The sequence below is a fragment of the Bombus huntii genome, chromosome 11, assembly GCF_024542735.1.
Source record: "Bombus huntii isolate Logan2020A chromosome 11, iyBomHunt1.1, whole genome shotgun sequence".
Taxonomy (NCBI): Eukaryota; Metazoa; Arthropoda; class Insecta; order Hymenoptera; family Apidae; genus Bombus; species Bombus huntii.
In genome coordinates, this window is record NC_066248.1 from 3,687,429 (window position 1) to 3,708,102 (window position 20,674).

Below are 20,674 nucleotides of genomic sequence, written 5' to 3' on the forward strand. Positions count from 1 at the left end.
AATTGTCGATGAATCTTTCCTTCGTTGCAGACTAGTCGCGCAAAAATTTATAATACGATAAACGAGTTTAACGCATAGCAACGTAAATATAATATGGTTAGAAACCTAAAGGACAATTTACAAAAATAAGATCGACAAATAGCAGCTAGAAGTAAACTTTATATAATTAAAATTGTATATCGTCGTAGGAAAAATTGCATCGATCGAATGGCATCGGTTTTCTCGTGCGTATACGACGTAAAATTAAATACGCGCCATGAAACCTGATATATATCGATATATTTGTCAAGTATTCGTGCGAAACGTGCAATTGCGAATTTCGTTGTTCGTATTTCCACGTCCCATTCAGTGGCGCCATCTGCAGTTCGCGAAGTTTGCGAATCGCGCTTTCCTTACCGCCATTTTCTTTTGCCACGCGATTAATCTCTTTCGAATTTTTCCCACTAAATTACCAACAAATATCAGGAAATGTTTTTCCCACCAGACGGCGCGCCTGTCGGATATCCGATTTAATTTTTTCCCATGAATTTAATCGTGAGAAAATTTACGGCGTTCGCGGTATCGTAGAAAAGCAATTACGCGAGAACAAAGACGAAACGAACGACGTACGAATAATTGTCGGGCGTTCTACTCGATTTAGTAAAACATTCCAGAGAGAATGCGACACTTAGGCTCGAGGAAAGATCTTCGACTGCGATTCGGATCGACAACGAAGGTTAACTAAGGGCTCATAGCGTTCGGTTATTAAGACTCGTTCGAATAACATTCTAACGACTGTTCGCTGAAAATTCTTTCGGTCGCGCGATCGTCGTAAAAGCAAAGATTCCATGTGGTAAAATCTTTGAAAAAACGTATACCGTTTGTTTATTAGTCGGTTACAGTTGGCTCAAAATACGAAATTTCATTGTTATCGTACGGTGCCCGAAATTTCAATAAATTCGCTATACACGTTTTTTTTATTTATTTTTTATTCATTAAAATTTACAATCAATTCTCGCATTGAGAATTTTCAGTAACACGTTCGAAGGGTATTTGTAGGATACGCCGCAAATGGCAAAATCGAAAAACGTCGATTTTTTTTATTGCTAAATGTTCTATCGTACATACTGATGATAATATCGTGGAATAATACTAAAATGCCACTTCCCTTTATAAATAGTTATTAACAATGCCAGGAAATGGTAACATCGCCTTTATAGAAAAAAAGTGTAGGTTCCAATAAACGTTGGTTGATTGTTTCTTGGCTTGTATCTATGTCGTCTGTCTAAACGAACGAAAGATGCAGTTTTCTTCGTAACGAGAGACCTAAACGCTAGATTCAATTAGTCATTTAAATTAAGTAATATTTACTTATTTATAATACTTACAAATTATACTTATCTATAATAAGTATTAATTTATTATAAGTAATTAGCCATGTCACTGCCCCACGCCAGAAAAAATTACTGAAAATTCTCAATGCGAGAATCGATTGTAAATTTTAATAAAAAAAAAAAAAAAACGAGAGCAGCGACACAGGATTTTCTATAAACGCGCTTTACTTTTTCACGAGTTTCGACCGTACTGACGCGCACAGCCAAAAAATTCTACCAAATGTCCAAATTGGACAAATTGTGAATGTAAACAACTAAATAAAAAAAAAAAAATACTGACGCATAAGGTTCCTTTTCCTCTTGAAAGGCTGGTTTCTTTGTACTTACAGATTTTTCTACGGGCATTTCTCATATTCTTAAAATCTTACAGTTATTCCTACGTATTATTTTGGAAAAACTAGAAGAGAAACGTGTGTGTAAAAATGGTGTTGATATCGTTCGCAGAAGGAATCGAAGATAATAATTTTATTTATCGACACGAAAACGCTTCGGTTCGCACGTCCAGACACGAAAAACGGTGGTTGCGCCAAAATAATTGCAATGTTTTAACATGGCCAGGTCGTTTGCCAGATTCCATGGAAAATAAATAAAAAAGTTTGTCATTTGCAGGCAATGAAATTAAATTAGCGAATTATCGAACGCGGTAAACGAAACGTGGACGTCTATCGATAGGAAACCTTGACAAAAAAATTTGTTGGAAAATTTGATTTCGTCAAAGGCAAATAGCATTTTTCACGTAAATCGAAAAAATGACAGCCACTCGAGCTATCGATATGAAAACAGCGAAGAAATTGTCGTTGATCTGTATTTTATTCGGCTTTATTTCAGATTTTATAGAAAATTGTCACTGGAAGGGAGCAATCGTAAGATTTTATCGAAAGATATGGATGGCTTCGTGGAAATTTCGCCGATTGTACGTACGATACGATAGAAAGTTTCTAATAATTGAAAATTGTCGTACGACAACCAAGCGTTTCTCTGTTCGCTTTCGTGCAAGATACAATCTACGATAAACTGTGAAACTTCCTGTAATTCTTTGCTTCTTTAAAAAAAATATCGCTACTTTTCTGTTGAAATAATACTATTATTACTACTATTATTATTATTATTATTATCATCACCACCTAATGACAAAATCGGCAATCACTCGGTTGCCAACCCACAATATCTAACGTTTTATTAAATACAAAATTTATGTAGAACAAAATGACAATTTTACACGTAACATAATAACTCGAAGTATTGACGAACAGCGCTCTATTCTCTTGCATATCTCGAAGAGAAATAAATTTGTTTTATTGCACATTCGTTCGTTCGACACATACGCGATGCGCTCGTCTCATGGCGTTTTCCTTTTGTCTTCCTCTCTTTCACTCCTCGCTCCTGCAATACAGACGTACGCGCGTCTATTTTCCAACATTTTCAAACAGATAGGCTATGGAATTTTCGATATTCGATTCCAATGAAACGTGTTAGGCGTAAAAAAATTCCTCTAGCTTTCGTCCATTTGCACTTTCGATGGCAATTTACAGGAAGAAGCTACAAGGAGAGACGAGAAACATTAAAAGGATGTTACATCAAACGAACACGCACTTCCTCCTTTTCCACTGTGTACGTTCTCGTCAGATTTCACGTCGCGTAATTTCCTTCTTCTCTCCTTTTCGCAGGTGAAAACTGTCAGGCTCGCTTCTATCGATAGAAGGGTCGTTCTTTCGCTTTTAAGTCTAACCCACAACGTCTACGTTTTCGTCCTTACTCCGGGATCGGTCTTTCTTTAGCGCTTTGAAGAAGCAAACGCGTAAAAATTGGTCCGAACCTATAGAGGTAACTGGAGGCGTTGCCACTGGCAACCGATTGTACAAGACACGTAAGAAAATTGTAGAAGACCCTCTTGATCCCTTTTCGGCGAAACTTTGCTGGAATTTTTGCCGATCGTATCACTTATTTTTCGACAAGCTCGTTAGGAGAAATCGTTGAAGAAAAAACAACCTATCGAACCTTGATTCGCCGAACGTCGTTCGTAAATCGTTCTCGTAATTTCATTGTGAGAATCGTCAAGGTTCCGAGCAATTACAATTAATGTTTTCGGACAACATCGGTTCGAAGGAAAATTCTCTGAACGTAGAATTTCGCGCGAAATATCGACGAAAGAGCATCTGCCGCGTGAAACTGCGTAATTTTTCTTTCCAGGCGAGACACACTTTTCTTCAACGCGATAAATCTTCCAATCCAAATGGAAATTAACTTATAACGATATCGTAACAAGTAGCGTCTAAATACTCGAAAATGCCAGCCCTACGTGTAATTTATTTTACTTGTTAAATATTTACGTGATACCGCGCAAGAAGGTTCAGAGCTGGGAGCCTTTTGCGACTAAACGTTACGTTTCCTTCTCATTGAGAAGAAATTAAGCGACTGAAATGTTGTTTCTATCGTAAATGATAAATCGGCACGTCCTAAACGTCGTAAGAACGTTAGTATCGCCGATATTACGATGTTCTGTAGAATATTCCATAGATGCAATACGATATTCCGTTGACGATCATTACAATGGAAACGCGATGTAGATAATATTAGATATCGGTGGATCTGTACCTATTTTTTCTTCGTAAAATGAAAACCTGTTACCGTGTCAGAAGACGTCTCACAGAAATATGTAAATTTGGTAAAAAAATACACGGAATACGAGTGGAAAAGTTTTCTGCAAGAACTAGACGAAGAAGGTCACGAACTGCAATGGAAATAAAATCCATTGTTCGAGGCCGCTTTTGAGAGACATGAGCCACGATTTCCGGGAGCGAGAAGGAGGGGGGGCCAACGACCCTTCGCATTGGGTCGAGAAAATATAAGCGAGGTCGATATTGAGAACACGAGGAACGTGAAAAGAGGGGAACGTCCCCCGAAAAGCCCTAATGCGTTCCATGAGTTTTCCAGGAGGCACGACGCCATGGAAATCGAGAACGTCGATACGTCCAAGTATTCGAATAAACGTTGCATCGAACGTTTCGTATTTTCACATCGTTTCTTACTGCAAATTCCTGTACGTTTAAAAGCGTGCGTACGCCTCTTCGTATTTAGTCGATCAAACGTTTGCTTCGAACGAAATCGCCTAATCGTCTGACTTAAATAAACGGATGAAACAACGTTACGGCGATCTGCTAGAAAATCGTATCGATATATCATTTTCGAAGGACACGTGCGGTCCTAATTAATCGTTATTCCGATGTTCTCACGGGGACAGCATCGGCCGAGCATCGTCGCTTTTCAATATTTTTTTTTCTCACGGGACCACGTATACGGGCAAGTTGGACGAAACAAGCTTCTCTATTGGTACGGTGAAATAAATTTTCTCATCGATGGCGAATCAAAGCTCCCTCGGAGCAGTGACCCAAATCCGAAAGGGGGTAACGACCCCGAGAGAGCCGGCAATCGCCCCCTGGTCGAATCCGTTTGTTCCCCGTTCCTTCTCTATTTCTCTCCTTTTTTTCTCTCTATTTTTTCTTTTTTCTTTCTTTTTTTTTTTTTTTTTTTTTGTTTTCGATTGCAAATGGCGACCGCTCTTTGAATGTCGACTGTCTCTCTCTCCCTCTCTCTCCCTCCCTCTCTCTCAGTCTCTCTCTCTCTCTCTCTCTCTCTCTCTTTCTCGCTTCGTGCGCGTCTATGCGCGCGGCCAGTGGAAACCGGGCCGCTGTCCTTGCGAAGCCGTGTACCAACCTCGACCGGTGAACGAAGCACGTGCAACCTTCTCTGTTCCATACTCCGCCGTGCTTTTTACCTGCGATATGTGTGTCTAAGTGTGTATCCAGGGCCGTACGCTAATTATACGAAGGGACTGCAACGTCCTCCCTCTGCTTCCCTCAAAAATACACACGTGCGTGCTCGCGAGCCACGCGTTTCGAGAGTTGGCAGTGCGGATGCCTCTGTGCGTTACTTAACGGGAGGATAGCCGTCGAAATCGATTTTCCCTGCGTACACGTACGTATGCCTCTACCGAAATACGAAAATGATCGCGAAAGCCTCGTAGCTGGACGAAGAGAATTTTCCAAGTTGCCCGACGCCGTATCATACGCGTTGTCGCGTCTTCGATCGTTGAACGATTTCGCGAAGATTCGTCGATGATGGAAGGAAAAAATTGACTGGTGGTTCGCGTCTCGTGGAAAATCGAGCGAGCATGCGTCGATACGCTCCTGGATGGAGCGGAAAGATGCGTGTATTGGAGCGTTTCCATCGTATGAATGGTGGTATACACGTGCAAGTACCTAATGCCTATGAAACGAGAGAAGATCTCGTTAGCCATTCAGCTTTGCTTCACACGTCCATTCAACCCCCTTACCGATACGACGAGTAAAAAAATTCTTCGTCGCCTATGAAGGCTACTTCCGGGTGGAAACTAACATGTCGAACCATTTCGAGCGATGAACAACACTTAGGCCGTTTCTACGTACTGTCTGCTCGGTAAATCAAGCTAGGTAATAAATATCGAACGAAAGTACGATGTTTTATTTTTAGTTTCAAACGTCCCGCACTTTCAAGTAGAACCTCCCTATATTTTTCGACCTTTTTATTTCGTGCCGGAAGAGAAACTCGATTCGAAGTTTCAGAAACCATCGAACACGCTGTTCCGCTGTAACGTGGTATTAAAAATAACTTAGATTCCATTTACTCTTAACCCAGCACGACGAGGCTCGGAAAAACAACGAAACGCGCTGATATCTTTCGATACAAGGAAATGCCAGTTGCAATTATATCCATCTATGTTGTAAGATCGTTCGAACGACAAAAGGATCGGAGAAGTGGAAGATTTACTTCAAAATCGTTCCACCGTTGTACGTGGCGAATGTAAAATTGTACGTTGTCAACAGTTTGATGTGGGTGAAGGGATGGCACTGTAGCTTTGTACGCAGAAACGGACGTTCCAGGTACGGGAGGTTTTCAGGTCAGATTTCCCGGCAGAAAGCAAACTTTGGTCAGAAAATTCCTCGCTTGCCTGCCGAAGGTTTAAAAATTCTGTACCAGGCTAACGTATATCTACGACGCCACCCTAGAGTGCTGTTAGGTCGACGCACAAGCGTCTATACACGCCCAATGAGCCCTGAACATGCCGGCTTCTAGGAATCCATAGGCGTAGGATTAGCTCGCCTAGCTAAGGTCTGCCGCTCTGTAAGAATTATCGTGAAAAACTGCTGTTCGAGTAAATAATTCTCGTTCCTGCCATTTGCAAATCGTCAAACTACTCGATGACCAATCGTCGCCCTGCGAAATATCCTTGGTCGGTACCTGCTATTCGTTAGAAATTGGAATTTTCTCTTATTTCACAGAGAATTGGAAAATAGAATGTTCCACGAGGTAAGTGGTGAAAGGCAAAATGGTAGAAAATTTTTGAGCGATGTAAAATTCGGGGAGGACACGAGCTTGTGCGTTTTTTTAATTGAACGATAAATACTAATTACATTTTGACGTTATTTGTTAAAATTGTTTCGCGTATTTTATATTTACGTTAGATCACTTTTCTTTGCACTCGATAAGAAACGGCGGTTAGAAAATACCGTTAGGGATATACGTCGTTGGAGATAATATTTTAAAACGCGTTGCTTTTATCGAGCATTGTCGTTTCTGATATATTTTATTGCTAACGTGTGGAAGTTGTACGAAAAACGTTGAGAAAGTTTTCGTGACGCGAATCGACGCGATATCGGCGACAAATTTCCTTCTCACGTTGAAAGCACAGAAAACGTATAAGGTGGTAATTTTGTGAAACAAGTCGTAAATAATAATTTCTATAAAGTTTTATCGACTATGATAATATTTGCATTTTTATCGTAGTCAACGGTATATCGGAATGCGTTAAAAAATTGCGATAGAAAAATTAAAAATGCTGGAATGCTAGATAAAACTTTGCCGCTGAACGACTGATATCGCGAAACATTTATTAATTTTCCCTAGTTGTATAATATTCATCGAGCGGCAAAGGCTTTGATAAATCCATAAATTAATACCAATTAATACAAATATTCTCCAATAAACACTGGTTCGTCGGAGATCGTGTCTCGATTCACTGAAATTGAAGCTTTATAAAATTTTCCGAGTCTCGACTGCCAATAACAATTACATACAATTTCCTATCTCGTCTCAGCGGCAAACGAGTAAAAACGAAAATAACGAAAGAACGGAAAGATCTTAGCTCTGTTATCTTTTCCCAACGGAAAATTACCGTCTGTTCGCAGTTAGTCCATCTTTCGTTCGGGAAACAAGCGTTCGCCCAATTTGTAAAAACAAAGTGTGGCCATATTTTCTGAACGGTCTTACAAATTTCCATCGATCACGATTATCGAACCGATTATACAACCGATATAGAGGATTAAATAAAAAGCGTGGGAATCTGACGGCTAAGATAGTCTCGCGCAAGATGCTCGCAAACAGGAGATGGCGAAAGCTGGCTGTGCGAGATGCGCGCTACCGGAAGCGGATTATCATTTTCCGCGTTGAATTTTCGTGGAGCAAAAAGAAAGGGGGAGAAATTGTAAGAGCGCTGAGGGAGCGGTGCGGCGGAGGGGAGAACACTTTTTTCCCCCAGCGCTGCGAAGGGAAAGAAGGGAGAAAGGACACATAAATAAAAGCATCCCTCCAGCGGAGGTCTCGCGCCACAGGGTGGCCAAGAGGGTCACGTTTGCCGCGCTTTTTCGACACGGGCCACATCGCGAAATCTAATTGGTCAATCGGGAAACAGCCATCTTTTGAATGGGCGTAGCCGCTCGTTAATACAGGGTGACTCACCCCTGCCTGCAGGAAGGCCTATGCCTCCCGTCCACTAACCTTCTCCCTTAACTTCCCGCTTCCCTCTCCGAGCCGCGACCCTACGTTTACCCTTTTCTTTCGCTCTGCACGATCTTCCTTCTCTTCTCAACCCTCGTGCGTTTTCCTTCTCGCCCCTATTTACCTTCTCCTCCCTGTCACGTACTTTCTCTTTATCTTTCTCCTTCCATCCCGCTGACTCTCAGCTCCCGCCATCATTCCCCTTCGCGCTGTGTCCTTCTCCATTCGCAATCAGCTTTCCCCTCTATCTATCCGCTTCCGTCTACTAGCTATGCCTTCGTCCCTTTCTATTTTTACGCCCGATATCTCGACGCCCCTTCGACGCTTTCCCAGTTCACCCTCCTGAAAGTTTTACGGTGCTAGCAGCCCTTACCACGTCTAACCATCGACGCGACCCTGATCGGCCGCAAGGGCCTTCAAGGCAGATGATACCCGGAACAACTTTCCTTTTCCAGGTTTACGGCGTGCACGACGACGAGAAGACGAGATACGTCCCAGGCTATTTCCAGGACCGGCGTGTTCCCGACGCGGCCTCGACCACGCACGCTCCAACGAGCCAGGCTGCTGCCTCCAGAAAAGACAACTTTTACTTTCACCGTTATCCCAGCCTTTGTTTCTCCAGGATCTTAAACTGCACCGATCTATCTTCTTATTCTTATTCTTCTTTTCCTCAGATTAAAGAGGACAACTTCTTCTCTACAAGTTTGTCGCTTAAACAATGGCAAATACGACCTAAGGAACAACTAACGCCCTTTTTGAAATATTTATGTTTCACAGCATGTTTGGAATATCGAAGAAACGCTAATACGCGGTAGGCTATGAATCAAACGTACGATCGTTCGAAATAAATTATTCGAGAGGCGGAACTTCGATCGAAATTCTTTTTCACTTCCGCGTCGTGACTGGACGAGAGAAATTTTTCTTTTCTATCTCGTATTCCTTTTAATCGTGATATGCACGATACTGAATTTAATTTTAACAAGATCAGCGAATGTAACACAACGTCGAGCACGTCGTGCATCTCTCGATACTGCGTTTTCAGTTACGACGCACGTGGAAAAAGCCGTGGAATACGATAGTTTTGGAGCTCTTGGCCTCCGTTCAATTACGATTATTCCTGTACATTTTCACACGGATATAATGGCTGGCAAATATTTTTCCACGCTACGATCGTCCGATTTTTCCAATCAAAATTACGCTATCGCGTCTCGTCGTTGAAACTCTCGGTTTCGTAGAAACAAATTTCCAACTAACAACTTCTTCTTTGTTTTTTTAAATGTACGACATTTCGTAACAAAAGGTAAACGGAATTGTGACGAGTAAAAGACGACGTTAAGCAGAACGAAGAAACCTGAATTTCCTTTCGCGTATCTCTTCAATTTTGGTGGATATTCTCAAACGTTCGTTACGTTCGTAAGTCGGAAATCTCCTTTCGGTGTCGTAAGAAACGACGCCTCGAAAATCGTGTGGTTGCCGAAAATATCACCGGTTCAAAGTTTCGGCGTTAGTATGCAAGCGAATGGCGTATCAATGTCGGTTGCAGTTCTGGCTGCACCGTTGGTAAAATGCATTACCCCTCTGCCAGTTAACGCCGCATGTGGTATCCCACCATCGTGCAGTGTCTCTCCCACACGGCGTCAAATATGCGATGCACGATGCAAGACTCGGCGTACGGCATGCGTAAATGTGCATTGCCATTGCCCCACCATAAGCAGTTCCGCCAATAGACGTCTGCCATGGATCTGTAATGAAGTCGGCTGATCGGCAGAGCCTCACTTTCCACGATAATTATTTTAACGACAAACATTAAGGGGGTGTCCTGAATTAGAATGTTCTAAAACAGCGTCTTTTTCTGATTTTTTTTAGAAGGGAAAGAAAGAAACGAGATTATCGAATTTTGAGGTAGGGTTTTATATATATTTAACGAATACAAACAAATTTTTTTTGAAGTAAAAGAAAGATAATTATAACGGATTTCTAAGCCTATTTCATGGACTGCAGTTTTCGATCGGTGGGAAAGATCCACCTCGTAATTCTTCTCAAAAGAGGATTAAATTATTTTATATTTTTCTTCTCGATGAACTAAAAAAAAAAAAGGACAGGAACTGATGTAAAATTAAAAATTTTGTCGAATTTATAGAAAAAATGTGTTTTATAAAAAGAACAAATAAACTTTAAGGTGCTATAACAATTATTTAAATAAACTTTTTCACGAATTTGTTTAGTTCATCGAGAAGAAAAATATATAATAATTTAATCCTTTTTTGGTTTTTTGTTTCAATCAAGAATTACGAGGTGGATCTTTCCCGCCGATTGAAAACCGCAGCCTATGAAATAGACTTAGAAATCTGTTATAATTTCTTTTTTTACTTTAAAAAAAATTTCCTTGTATTCGTTAAATATATATAAAACCATACCTCAAAATTCGATAACTTCGTTTCTTTCTTTCCCTTCTAAAAAAAATCACAAAAGAACGCCGTTTTAGAATATTCTAATTCAGAACACCTCCTTAAGTAAATGGATCGCAGTTATAGCAAGGGCTCCTCGTAATACCAATGATATAAGCCTGCATCGTCTTTGTGAAATTATTACAGAAAAATATACATTGCAAATTATTGCCAGTGTACAGACGCACAAATAATGCGTACGGTGGCGGACAAAAAGTGGTTTATAAGATAAAAAGCGTAGAAAGACGCCATAATTTTGCGTGTTTGATAAGAGCGACGAATGAAATGCAACACTCTATGCAGCGTAGGATAGACGACCGTTATCAAAATGGAAGAAATTCCTACGAAAACTACCTTGATTTTTCCAATTTTAGTAGAAAATTCGTTTACTTTAAAACTTTCTTTCATCCGCCGATGTATGTATAGATAGGCATATGATGTTTGCAAGGAAAGCCGAAAGCCATCGAAAGTTCGTGATGAATAATAAAAAATAATAAAAAGTATGTGTAACGCGCTATATATTCTATGCGAATCGTTTTTCAAGATATTTATAACAGCTCCGTTTGAAATACTTTAATCCAATATCCCATTGTTTCTTTCTAAGATTTACTCAAAATATTTTGAAGGAAATTCGTATCGCGATTGCAACTGTAATTTGTATCTAGAAAGTTCGCGCATGGGAAAACAAATTTTATCGCATAGTACCCATCTAATTAGATTGTTCGTAACAATTTCTATGAATTAATTACGACTGGTGAAAAAAACACAGATAAATTTACTATCTAAACGTTGCTACGTTTATTCTCGTTTAAAATAGTTCTACGAGAAACAAAAGACGCGCTTAGAAGAGTCTAAAATGCGTATCGATAATTCAAAAATGACTTACTTTAATTCTACCGATACTAGTGTAATTTTGCAGGAAACAATAGTCTGTCGACTTTCTACAGGGTAGAGATAGGCTGCAACGATTTTCTCCAAACTTTTCCCGATTCTTTATCGAAAATTTGTATGGCAAATTCGAAGGAATAAACAGATCCAGCTGGAAAGTGCCATTTCCAGCCGTATCCGAAAATACCGTACGAATGTCTTATGGCGGCTGGAAGCTGCAGTTCTCCAGCCTGCAAAGTGCATTACCCCCCACCTGCATGCATTACCCCTCCCCGGTTTTCCCCCTCCAGAAGAAGCCACCGCCATGCAGAGGATGTTCGTTGTCGGCTTCCCTCGTCGCCACGAGTTGCATAGAATAAAGCGATGCAACGATGCACACTGTGAATTCGAGGACAATAGGGGGGATGCAACTACAATCCGCCTGTCCCCTCTTCGGCGAACCATTTCCGAATGAAAATTCAAAAGGAAACGCGGGAGAGGGGTTACATCTGTGGCCGCACCTCCTACGTCCGCAACCGAGAGTCTTTTTCACCGAGCCAGATGCTACAACTGTATCTGCAGCTATCTATGGACGTGATAGATTTTATCCGTCAAAGTTGACCTTTTTATCAGCGACAGAAGAATAGAGGAGTAGGTTTTGGGTAATAAAAGTCTATATACTAGGTATGTGGAACATATTAGATTGTCCCAAAGGTTTCTTTCGTTCGATGGGGAAATAATAAACGCGCAACTTTCGGTTTGTTTTATATTATTTTAGTGAATTACGTAGGATCCAGTTTGTTCTATTGGAACATGATCGATTGATAATTGATCGAATGCTATTTACAATCAATTTTCATTGAGAATTATAAGTAAATTATTTTGGCGTGGTACTGTAACTTGGATTCTAAGAGTTTATAGTACGTTTGATTTCAGTTGAATCTACTGGCGATAATGTAAAAGAAAAGATGTTGCGCACCTATTATTTCCTTATGGAAGAGAAGAAACTTTTGGAAGAACCTGATGGACGTTGCTAAAAGCTTGTCGAGTATTAAAGCGAGTAATATCAATCTGTTCTTTACGATGGCCGGTCGATTCGATGGCGTAGCTTCGATAGTGGAAAATAAGAAATTCTGTACAACAGTATATACTTTTTCCTATTGTAGACTTCCGTTCCTTCTAGTCGTATCGAAGCTACAAGTCGTATTAGAATATCAGTAACCTCAGAAATTGAATTTTTATCATTTTAACAGAACGTAAGACAAATAAGAAGAAAGGAATGACTTTTATCGCAATTTTGCCGCGCTGTATTTGCAATATAATTTATTCGTTCCAAGGATAAACAGGAAATCTATCAGGCACGCGACAAGAAGAAGCAACATTTGAGAAGGAACCACGACACGCATAACGACGCAAACTGCATCGCTTCTCACCGAAAAACGTTAAATTTTCGTAGGAAATAATCGTATGCAACTTTAAATGGAACATTGCGTTAACAGGGCAATGCGCATTAAAGGTAACATTGTGGAAAAAATCGTGTAGTTGGTAGATTTCACTGTAAAATATTAAATCTTTCTCCGGTGTATCCTAAATATTTCAATATTCCTATTCGTTAGAACCAAATAGAACGAATATTTGACAACCTAACGTAGCGTGGCTTGGATAATACATTATTTATTCGATGTTCCGAGTGAAAATTTCATTGTCCTAAATGCATAGTAACGAAAAGAGATCAACGTATCTGTACAAAGTTCGCGAGTTTGCGAATTTTCAGCCGCCATTTATACGCTGGGCCCTTTTGCCAACGTTGGTGCTCGAACCTGCCCCTTCAGCTACCATATGTGCATGTACGCGTCTACCTACATATAGGTACGCGTGTACATGAGCAACATGGTTGGATCCGTGTGTTTATAGTGTACGCCATTTTTATTTCCTCGAATAATTACTTACTCTCGATCGACTCTTAATACTTGTTACGTATACGTTAAGGGATATTCAGATTCCCCATATTATTGTTGTGTATATTTCTAATTATACGTATATATATACACACATATATAAATAATTTCTGCCGTAACATCGAACAAATCATTTTACGTGCGGACGTAACGTCATTAAATGTCAGGAATACGCAAAAGAAAATTATAGAAGATTAGAGATGCGGTTGGGAACGTTGCATTATCCTTTGTCGCTGTGTCGTTCTATTCGAGCAAAAACATGCTGGGAAAGGAGTAACATGGTTTGGTGACCGTTAGAATCCTAATTCCGGCACATCAAACGATTGTCCTATTTTAACGTAGCGTAACCGCAAGAGACATCGTTGCTATACTTTCCTATTCTCCATCTGCTGGAATAACTGCATGCTAATCTTAGGGACAGGTAACCGTCCAAGACAATAACGATACGCTGCAGTTAAATTCACGAAGGGATTATATTATGGCAATAAACACTTTCGGTTGTTGGCCATAAAAGACACAGCGAAATAGCGCGGTGCATCCAAAAGCAAAAGTCCCTTTGCCCATGACTCATAGTCAGCAAGAGAGGAAAACTTTTTACTTAACTTTACGATACGCTTTTATACGATATTTCTTTAATCGACAATTTTAGCAATCCAACGTTAACGCGATATACGTTCCACGACAACAACCGTGGTGAGTTGATAATTTATCTTTGAAAATTCAAGATCATATACAGTCCACGTGGAAGAAAATTTGAATTTCTTCGGCAACTTACCCTTGGAATATCTTCGTGTCGGATAGACCAATGGCAACGATTCTTGAATACGAGCATTATGAGAAAGGACGAACCGTAAGAAGAACCGAAAGAGTTATGTCAAAGATAAAAAAAGGGATTTGCGTGAAAAAGAAAAGCTACTCATAGCAACCCCTGGATATTGTCATCACGGGATCCATCCGTGAGATCAGCTCTTTTTGTGGAACGTCATCTTTTTCCCTACGATTTCACGCCGGGATAATGGATTCCTCGATCCTTTGGATACGCTCGTTACAACGGCATTTCGAAACAGCTGCAGCTGCCAGGCTAGAGACCCTGATAACTAGAAAATCTTGCCTGCCACTAGACCAGGGAAATCAAAATAAGAAAACAAAAATCTACCAGAGCAGGAATGAGAAGCGCTCGAAAGCGGAAGTACGCCCTTTTAGCATTTCTCAGCTAACAGATTTTCTTTGCCGCTGATTAGTCCGTAGAAAGTCAGCCAAGAATATGACAACATAGAAGAGGAATAACAAAACGAAATAACGTTTCTATCGAGATGTATATTCTATTGAAAAATTCTTTTTTTTATTTGGAAGAATTTTACAATCAATTCTCATTGAGAATTATAAGTAAATTATTCTGTTTGTATGTTTGATTTTAGCTGAATCTGATGTTTAAATCTACTACTGAAAAATAAAATTCGTTTCTAAATCGCACAGTGAATTGATTTGTCCCTGAGAAGATTAAAAGTAAAGAGGAGATATTATTATTGTTGTTGTTGTTGTTATTAGCTAGATATAGTATTAGGACGTACTAGAATAAAAATACAAGCGAACGAATGAAAGATGATTTCAAACGATCGAGATAAACATTCTTTGTCTGAAACGGTTGAAAAATTGCTATTTGAAATTTGTGTATACACAAACCAAAGAATACAAATTTCCCATGTAACAATTTAAAAATTTAGCCTATTTGTAAAATCTGAATATTTGGAATTTCGACATTCCAACCCTCCTACAACTATCCGAGGTTATTTCGTTCTCGATCCTATGTTCTCTCTGTAGAATATCGATCGAACAGATTGCTTATCCGAGGAAACTCGCGACTTAAATGTCTCTAACCTCTTATTCAATTTTACTTTTTTAATTCCAATAGGCAACACGCGGTACTGTTCAAAAAAAAAAAAAAAAAAAAAAAGAAAGGAAAAAGAAAAGAAAAAGGCAAAAAGATAGCTAGCCAGTATTGTTCGCGTAACTGTGACTAATTTTTACAACGAATTTTAGCGCGTCGAGCAAAGCCGAGTCGAGCCTTTCCTATTTCTCTACCTTCGTATAAATCTTACTCCGCGTAATACTTATTTGCCGCTATTCACGGGGTAATTCCCTGTTTCCCGTATTAGGCACGAATTTTTCGAAAATTTGATTCGGTGAAAAGATAAATGGAGAAAGAAGACACTAGATTTTAGCCACGAAACCCATATAATGACCATGTACAGCTCGTATTTCATCCGATTATTCGTACGTGCAGGGCGATTTATTGCTCGGAGAATAGTTTTCTAGGCCAACAAGCTAGAGTCGCTAGAGAAATAAGAAGGGGCACGAGGATCGTTTCGAAAATGGGGAAGGGAATGGAGAGGGAAACGGGGGGAGGCCATCCGGGGCACTGCCAGCTGCGCTACCGTAACATAACGAGGCCTAAACGCGGGCGCCTTCTACCAATAGGAACCAACTGTTCATTAGGCTGTTGGTACAGGCTGCTCCAAATTATCTACGAGAAGAACTTACTGCGAGGGTGTAGCCAGCACTGAGAGATTAGATCTCGCCCGGACGAAAACTGAACATCTTCTGAAATCCTGCTCAACGCACGAGAATCGGTTATATACGAAAAATATCATGGAAATGGATTTGTGTCTTACGAAAATTGCACCTGGTTAAATAAATGCAATAACGTAGTTTTCGGTATCTTATAGAATAGAAAGGCATCGAAATTCGACAATTTTTAGCATGTAATTATTTGATATTTGGTAGCAACCGATTCTAATGTCATACGAAGTACGTACGAGAAATTCTCTATTTGTACACACGATGAGTCATTTTAGAGATTTGATCATATTTTTCATCAGGATGTAAGAAGAAATTTCTTACGTACTAAGAGGTTATCCAAAGATGCAGAGCGTTGTGTGCACGTACTACAAACTAACATCTTTCTGATAAATTCGGAAAGATTTAAACGAAATTGAAGGGAAGAAGCTAAAGTTTATTCGGTAAAGTGCAAACAAACTCACTATGAATCCATCTAACGTTTTCTCTTGGTGCCCAAAAACCCTCTAGCGACAAATACGGGGCGAAATTTCACTCGTTGGAAACCGCAGCTGCTGCATTGGCAAGTTAGGAATCTCCTAAATCCTAACTTATCGACCGTCATGGTACGATGGTAATTTATTCTAAACTCCGCCTAAAGCTATCTATAACACAGATTCGAAATTTATTAATTAATTGCCTTTCGTAGCGATCGTCATAATTATAACTGAGAAACTCCGTTACTCTATACGTAATTATTGCGCTTATGTAATCACGCCTTTCTAAATGTTTACTTTGACTCTATTTATAACTTATAACTGTTTCTACCAGAATAATAATTAAAAAAATAAAAGTCCTTTTAACATAAAGTAGAAAGAACAGCTTTCGCGCAAACTATGTTCCACTGTAAAGGAAAAATCGTATTAAAGAACGGGACGCGTTACCGATCGGTATTTCTACCCTTAGAATCACTTTAATCGTGTTAGAATAACGATGAGACAATATGCGTGTTATGTAAGGATCGACAAATCGGTATATCTTAAATATTTGTATTTTCATTATTATGGTGTGTCGAACGTAAGATATAGGTTAATTTAAACTCACGGAGAACTTCATGATTTTTATGTTTTCTTGAATCTTTTTCAGGAAAAATGTGTTCTATTTTTTGATGCATCGCGTGGAAACATATGGCAAGTTACAGATGTAGATTGTACTTTCGACTCGACCGAAGCAAAATCACATAATATGTACACCACGTAGCAGCTGCGAACCCAAGAGAATGCCACAGCAGCTTTCCAATTCATTTTCCGTTACTCGGATTTTCCCTCCTCCCTTTCCTTTTATTCGCGAGTGATTAAGGAAAGCAATGAAATATACCGTACAATAGATGTCGGAGAAAGACACGAATAACGATTAAAACTGTAAACACCAAAGAAACAAATTATCGTCAACAAAGAACCGTTCGTAGTATTTACCATTCTCCCATGTTATTCGTAATTATTCATATGTCTTTTATTCTCTTCTCTATACTTTTCTATTTCGTTGAAATAGGATCGCGTATTTCTTTGGTAATAAATACATTTTAATGATTTAATTACACCGGTTGTAACGGGTGTAGACAAGTTTGTAAGTTACAAATAAGTTTTACGTATATTCATACACAGATGTAGCGTATGTGGATGGTGAAACAAAATATATAAAATATCATATATATCAATATGATCGTACGAAGCACGCGAATAAAACGAGAAACTACGATGCAATTTTAAAATGGCGCTACGTAATTTGTTATATCTGAGAGGAGGTAAACTACGAAATATAATATATCACGGTATATACCATTACCGAGGGAAGCCACAGAGGAAGTTTAAAAAAGCGTGTTCCTGGCTAATGTACCTACTAAGCATCGTGTTATGGCTTTAACAGGATTACGTTGGTAATACCGAAAGTATATTCAAATTACACGAATCGTGATTAGATTACTTAACAGTGTAGTATGTTTCGAATGGTTAGGATATACAGATACAGATATACCTAACAGAATACAGACAAACGTAACGATAAGCTAATTCTAATAGCTATAAAAATGTGACAAATATTTGTGATTTCTGTGCTTTTTCTACGCAAGCTAGAGAAGCGTTTATAATATCCTGTGGCTAAGTTTCCTTTGCATACGTCTCTAAGGACGCCCCCATTAAACGGTGGACAGGGGTAATCGAATAGTTCTAAGCTACCGGAGGGTCGGAATAGGCGTTCTAAAATTGGGAGGGGTACGTAGGGGAACAGGAAAACCGGATGGCACGACGAAACGTAGTCGACTATATTCTGAATTCATCCTCCATTTCGAAACATAATTTTTATTTCGGTGAAAATACCCTATTCTCGTTGATATATTTTTTTATAGCAAAGAATCTAATAAATTTATCGGTTAATTTATCATATCCTTGCATCGTTCGGTTAATTAAACGAACCGAAAATTCCAACTTGGAAATAAAATATTTGTATATATTCTATTTGTGTCGCGTATTCCAACTTGTACATAAATAACTTTTAGGGAAAAATATATAGCATGATTTCATTCGTCTACAAAGAACGAACGATTATCTACTGATTTAATGCGTACGTATGTCCTTGCAGTTTACGTTCTACGTTCGATAATCACGAGAAAAGCAATTTTAGCTAATTAATCGTTACTCGTGGAAGGCAGGTGAATAGAAACAACATGGACGCAGTTTCTTCCTTTTCCAACCTCTTACCCTGAGCACCCTGACCCTGGCCACATAGGCAGCTGTCTCACTCCACCCCTTTGTGGACATGGCACTGCTCTAACGTAAGAGCGGATTTGTCTATGCCTGCACGGTGCGCAAAATAGTGTATCGCAAGGCTATCGAAAATCATCTGCGTAAAATTTTATCATCCATTTCCTCGATTAATAGAATCTCTCGCTCATCGACTCGATATATTTCGTTTCTATCTTTTACGAATTAGACCGATTCGAAAAATGATCGAAATACACTAAAACATGATCGTTTAAATTTCACGTACGTAAATGGTTTTAATAATTTAGACAAAGTTATTGGTATTTTAGTAAAATTATAGTAAAATTACGTGTAAAGGTTTCATAATCGTTTCACGTACGCGTATACATCAGAAACAGTTCGCACAAAATTTGCATTTAATTTTAGCATCGTTCATTGAAATGTCTATGATGCTTGCACATTAAGCAAGTACCTAAACATTTGTAACGAGTCAGAAGAATAGATTCTACCCTACTGTTGCTGCAGTAGAGCAACGTAACGAAGGTTACGAAATAGTTGTACAGAAATCATCTAGTCGCCTATATAAATGTAAATCGGGCACGAAGATACGCATCTTCGATTCATTCGCTGGTCTCATCGTTTCCAGCGGCGCTTAGCAAAAAAAAAAAAAAAAAAAGAAAAAGGCTGATAGATTCGTACAACGATCTTTCAATATGAATACCAACGACGAAGCAGGAGCAAGGAACTCGTTAACCATGCTACCGTTCGCCGAAAACACCCGGTAGATTTCTGCAGGAACCGAACACGCGCTACGGTGAGAAAGAGTAAGGAAACGACGATGGGAAGGCGCGAGAAAGAGAAACGTGGACGCGTTCGCGCGGGTCGCCGCTCACACGCGTGTACCGGCCACGCGTACGTACATTTTCTACTCGCGTACACGCATGCTCGTGTGCGTGCACGCAACCTGAACGAACGAGCGAGCGAGCAAGCGAGCACGCATGCACGCGAGAGCGAACATGCACGCAGACACAGACACGTTGCCGGCTGCGAAAACCGGCGTGCGAAAATTGTCCAATGAGAAACAGAGGCGGGAGTCGGTGGGGTAGCCACGTGGTCCCATCCGAGCCAATAGAAGGCGATGTGTTCGCGAATTTCGAGTCGGTTTCCCGCTTAGCGCTCGCGAGCTTCTAGTTGCTAGAATAAGACAGACTGTAAGAGGGAAAAAAAGAGTGAGAAAGTGCACGCACGAGCAAGGAGAGACAAGAAGGTTGTACGGTTGGTAAAAAGGAGCAAGGAAGAAGGAGCGGAAAAAAAAAGAGAAGAGTGACGAGTTTGCATCGTATTGCCCCCCAGGACACGCGAAAGAGCAAATGAGAGGAAAGAGAAAGAGGGAACGAGAAAGGGTGAAGCGACGAGAAGAAGAGAGAGAGGGAAAACACGGAATGAGAGAGCCCCTCGGACGTCGTGTCGTGGTCTAGCCAAAGAGACAAGAGACTGGTAGGAAGGTGCGTCGTCGTCGTCGTCGCAACGAGAGGAGAGGAAAGAAAGAAAGAGAGAGAGGAGAGAGAAGTAGCTGGACACACGGTGAATCGTCAAGAGAACGGTCAACGCGCGTCCCTTAACCTTAAAAAAGTTGAAGAGTCATTTCTGAGAAGACACGGTCGTCGTCATAGTCCGCCGATCGGTCGTCGCAGTCATCCTCGTCGGTTTGTATGATCGAGCTGGCTCGAGAGACATCCATTGCTACCGGAAACACGCCAAGTCTGTGTACTACCGGTGTCGACTCGACGTGACAGAGAGTCGTTGTACCTCGAAGCGAGCGGGAAATAGACAGCAGTTCCAGAGGAAAGGAAGAAAGGAGAAAACAAAAGACAGTAGAGCCAGGAACGCTTGGAAGATCG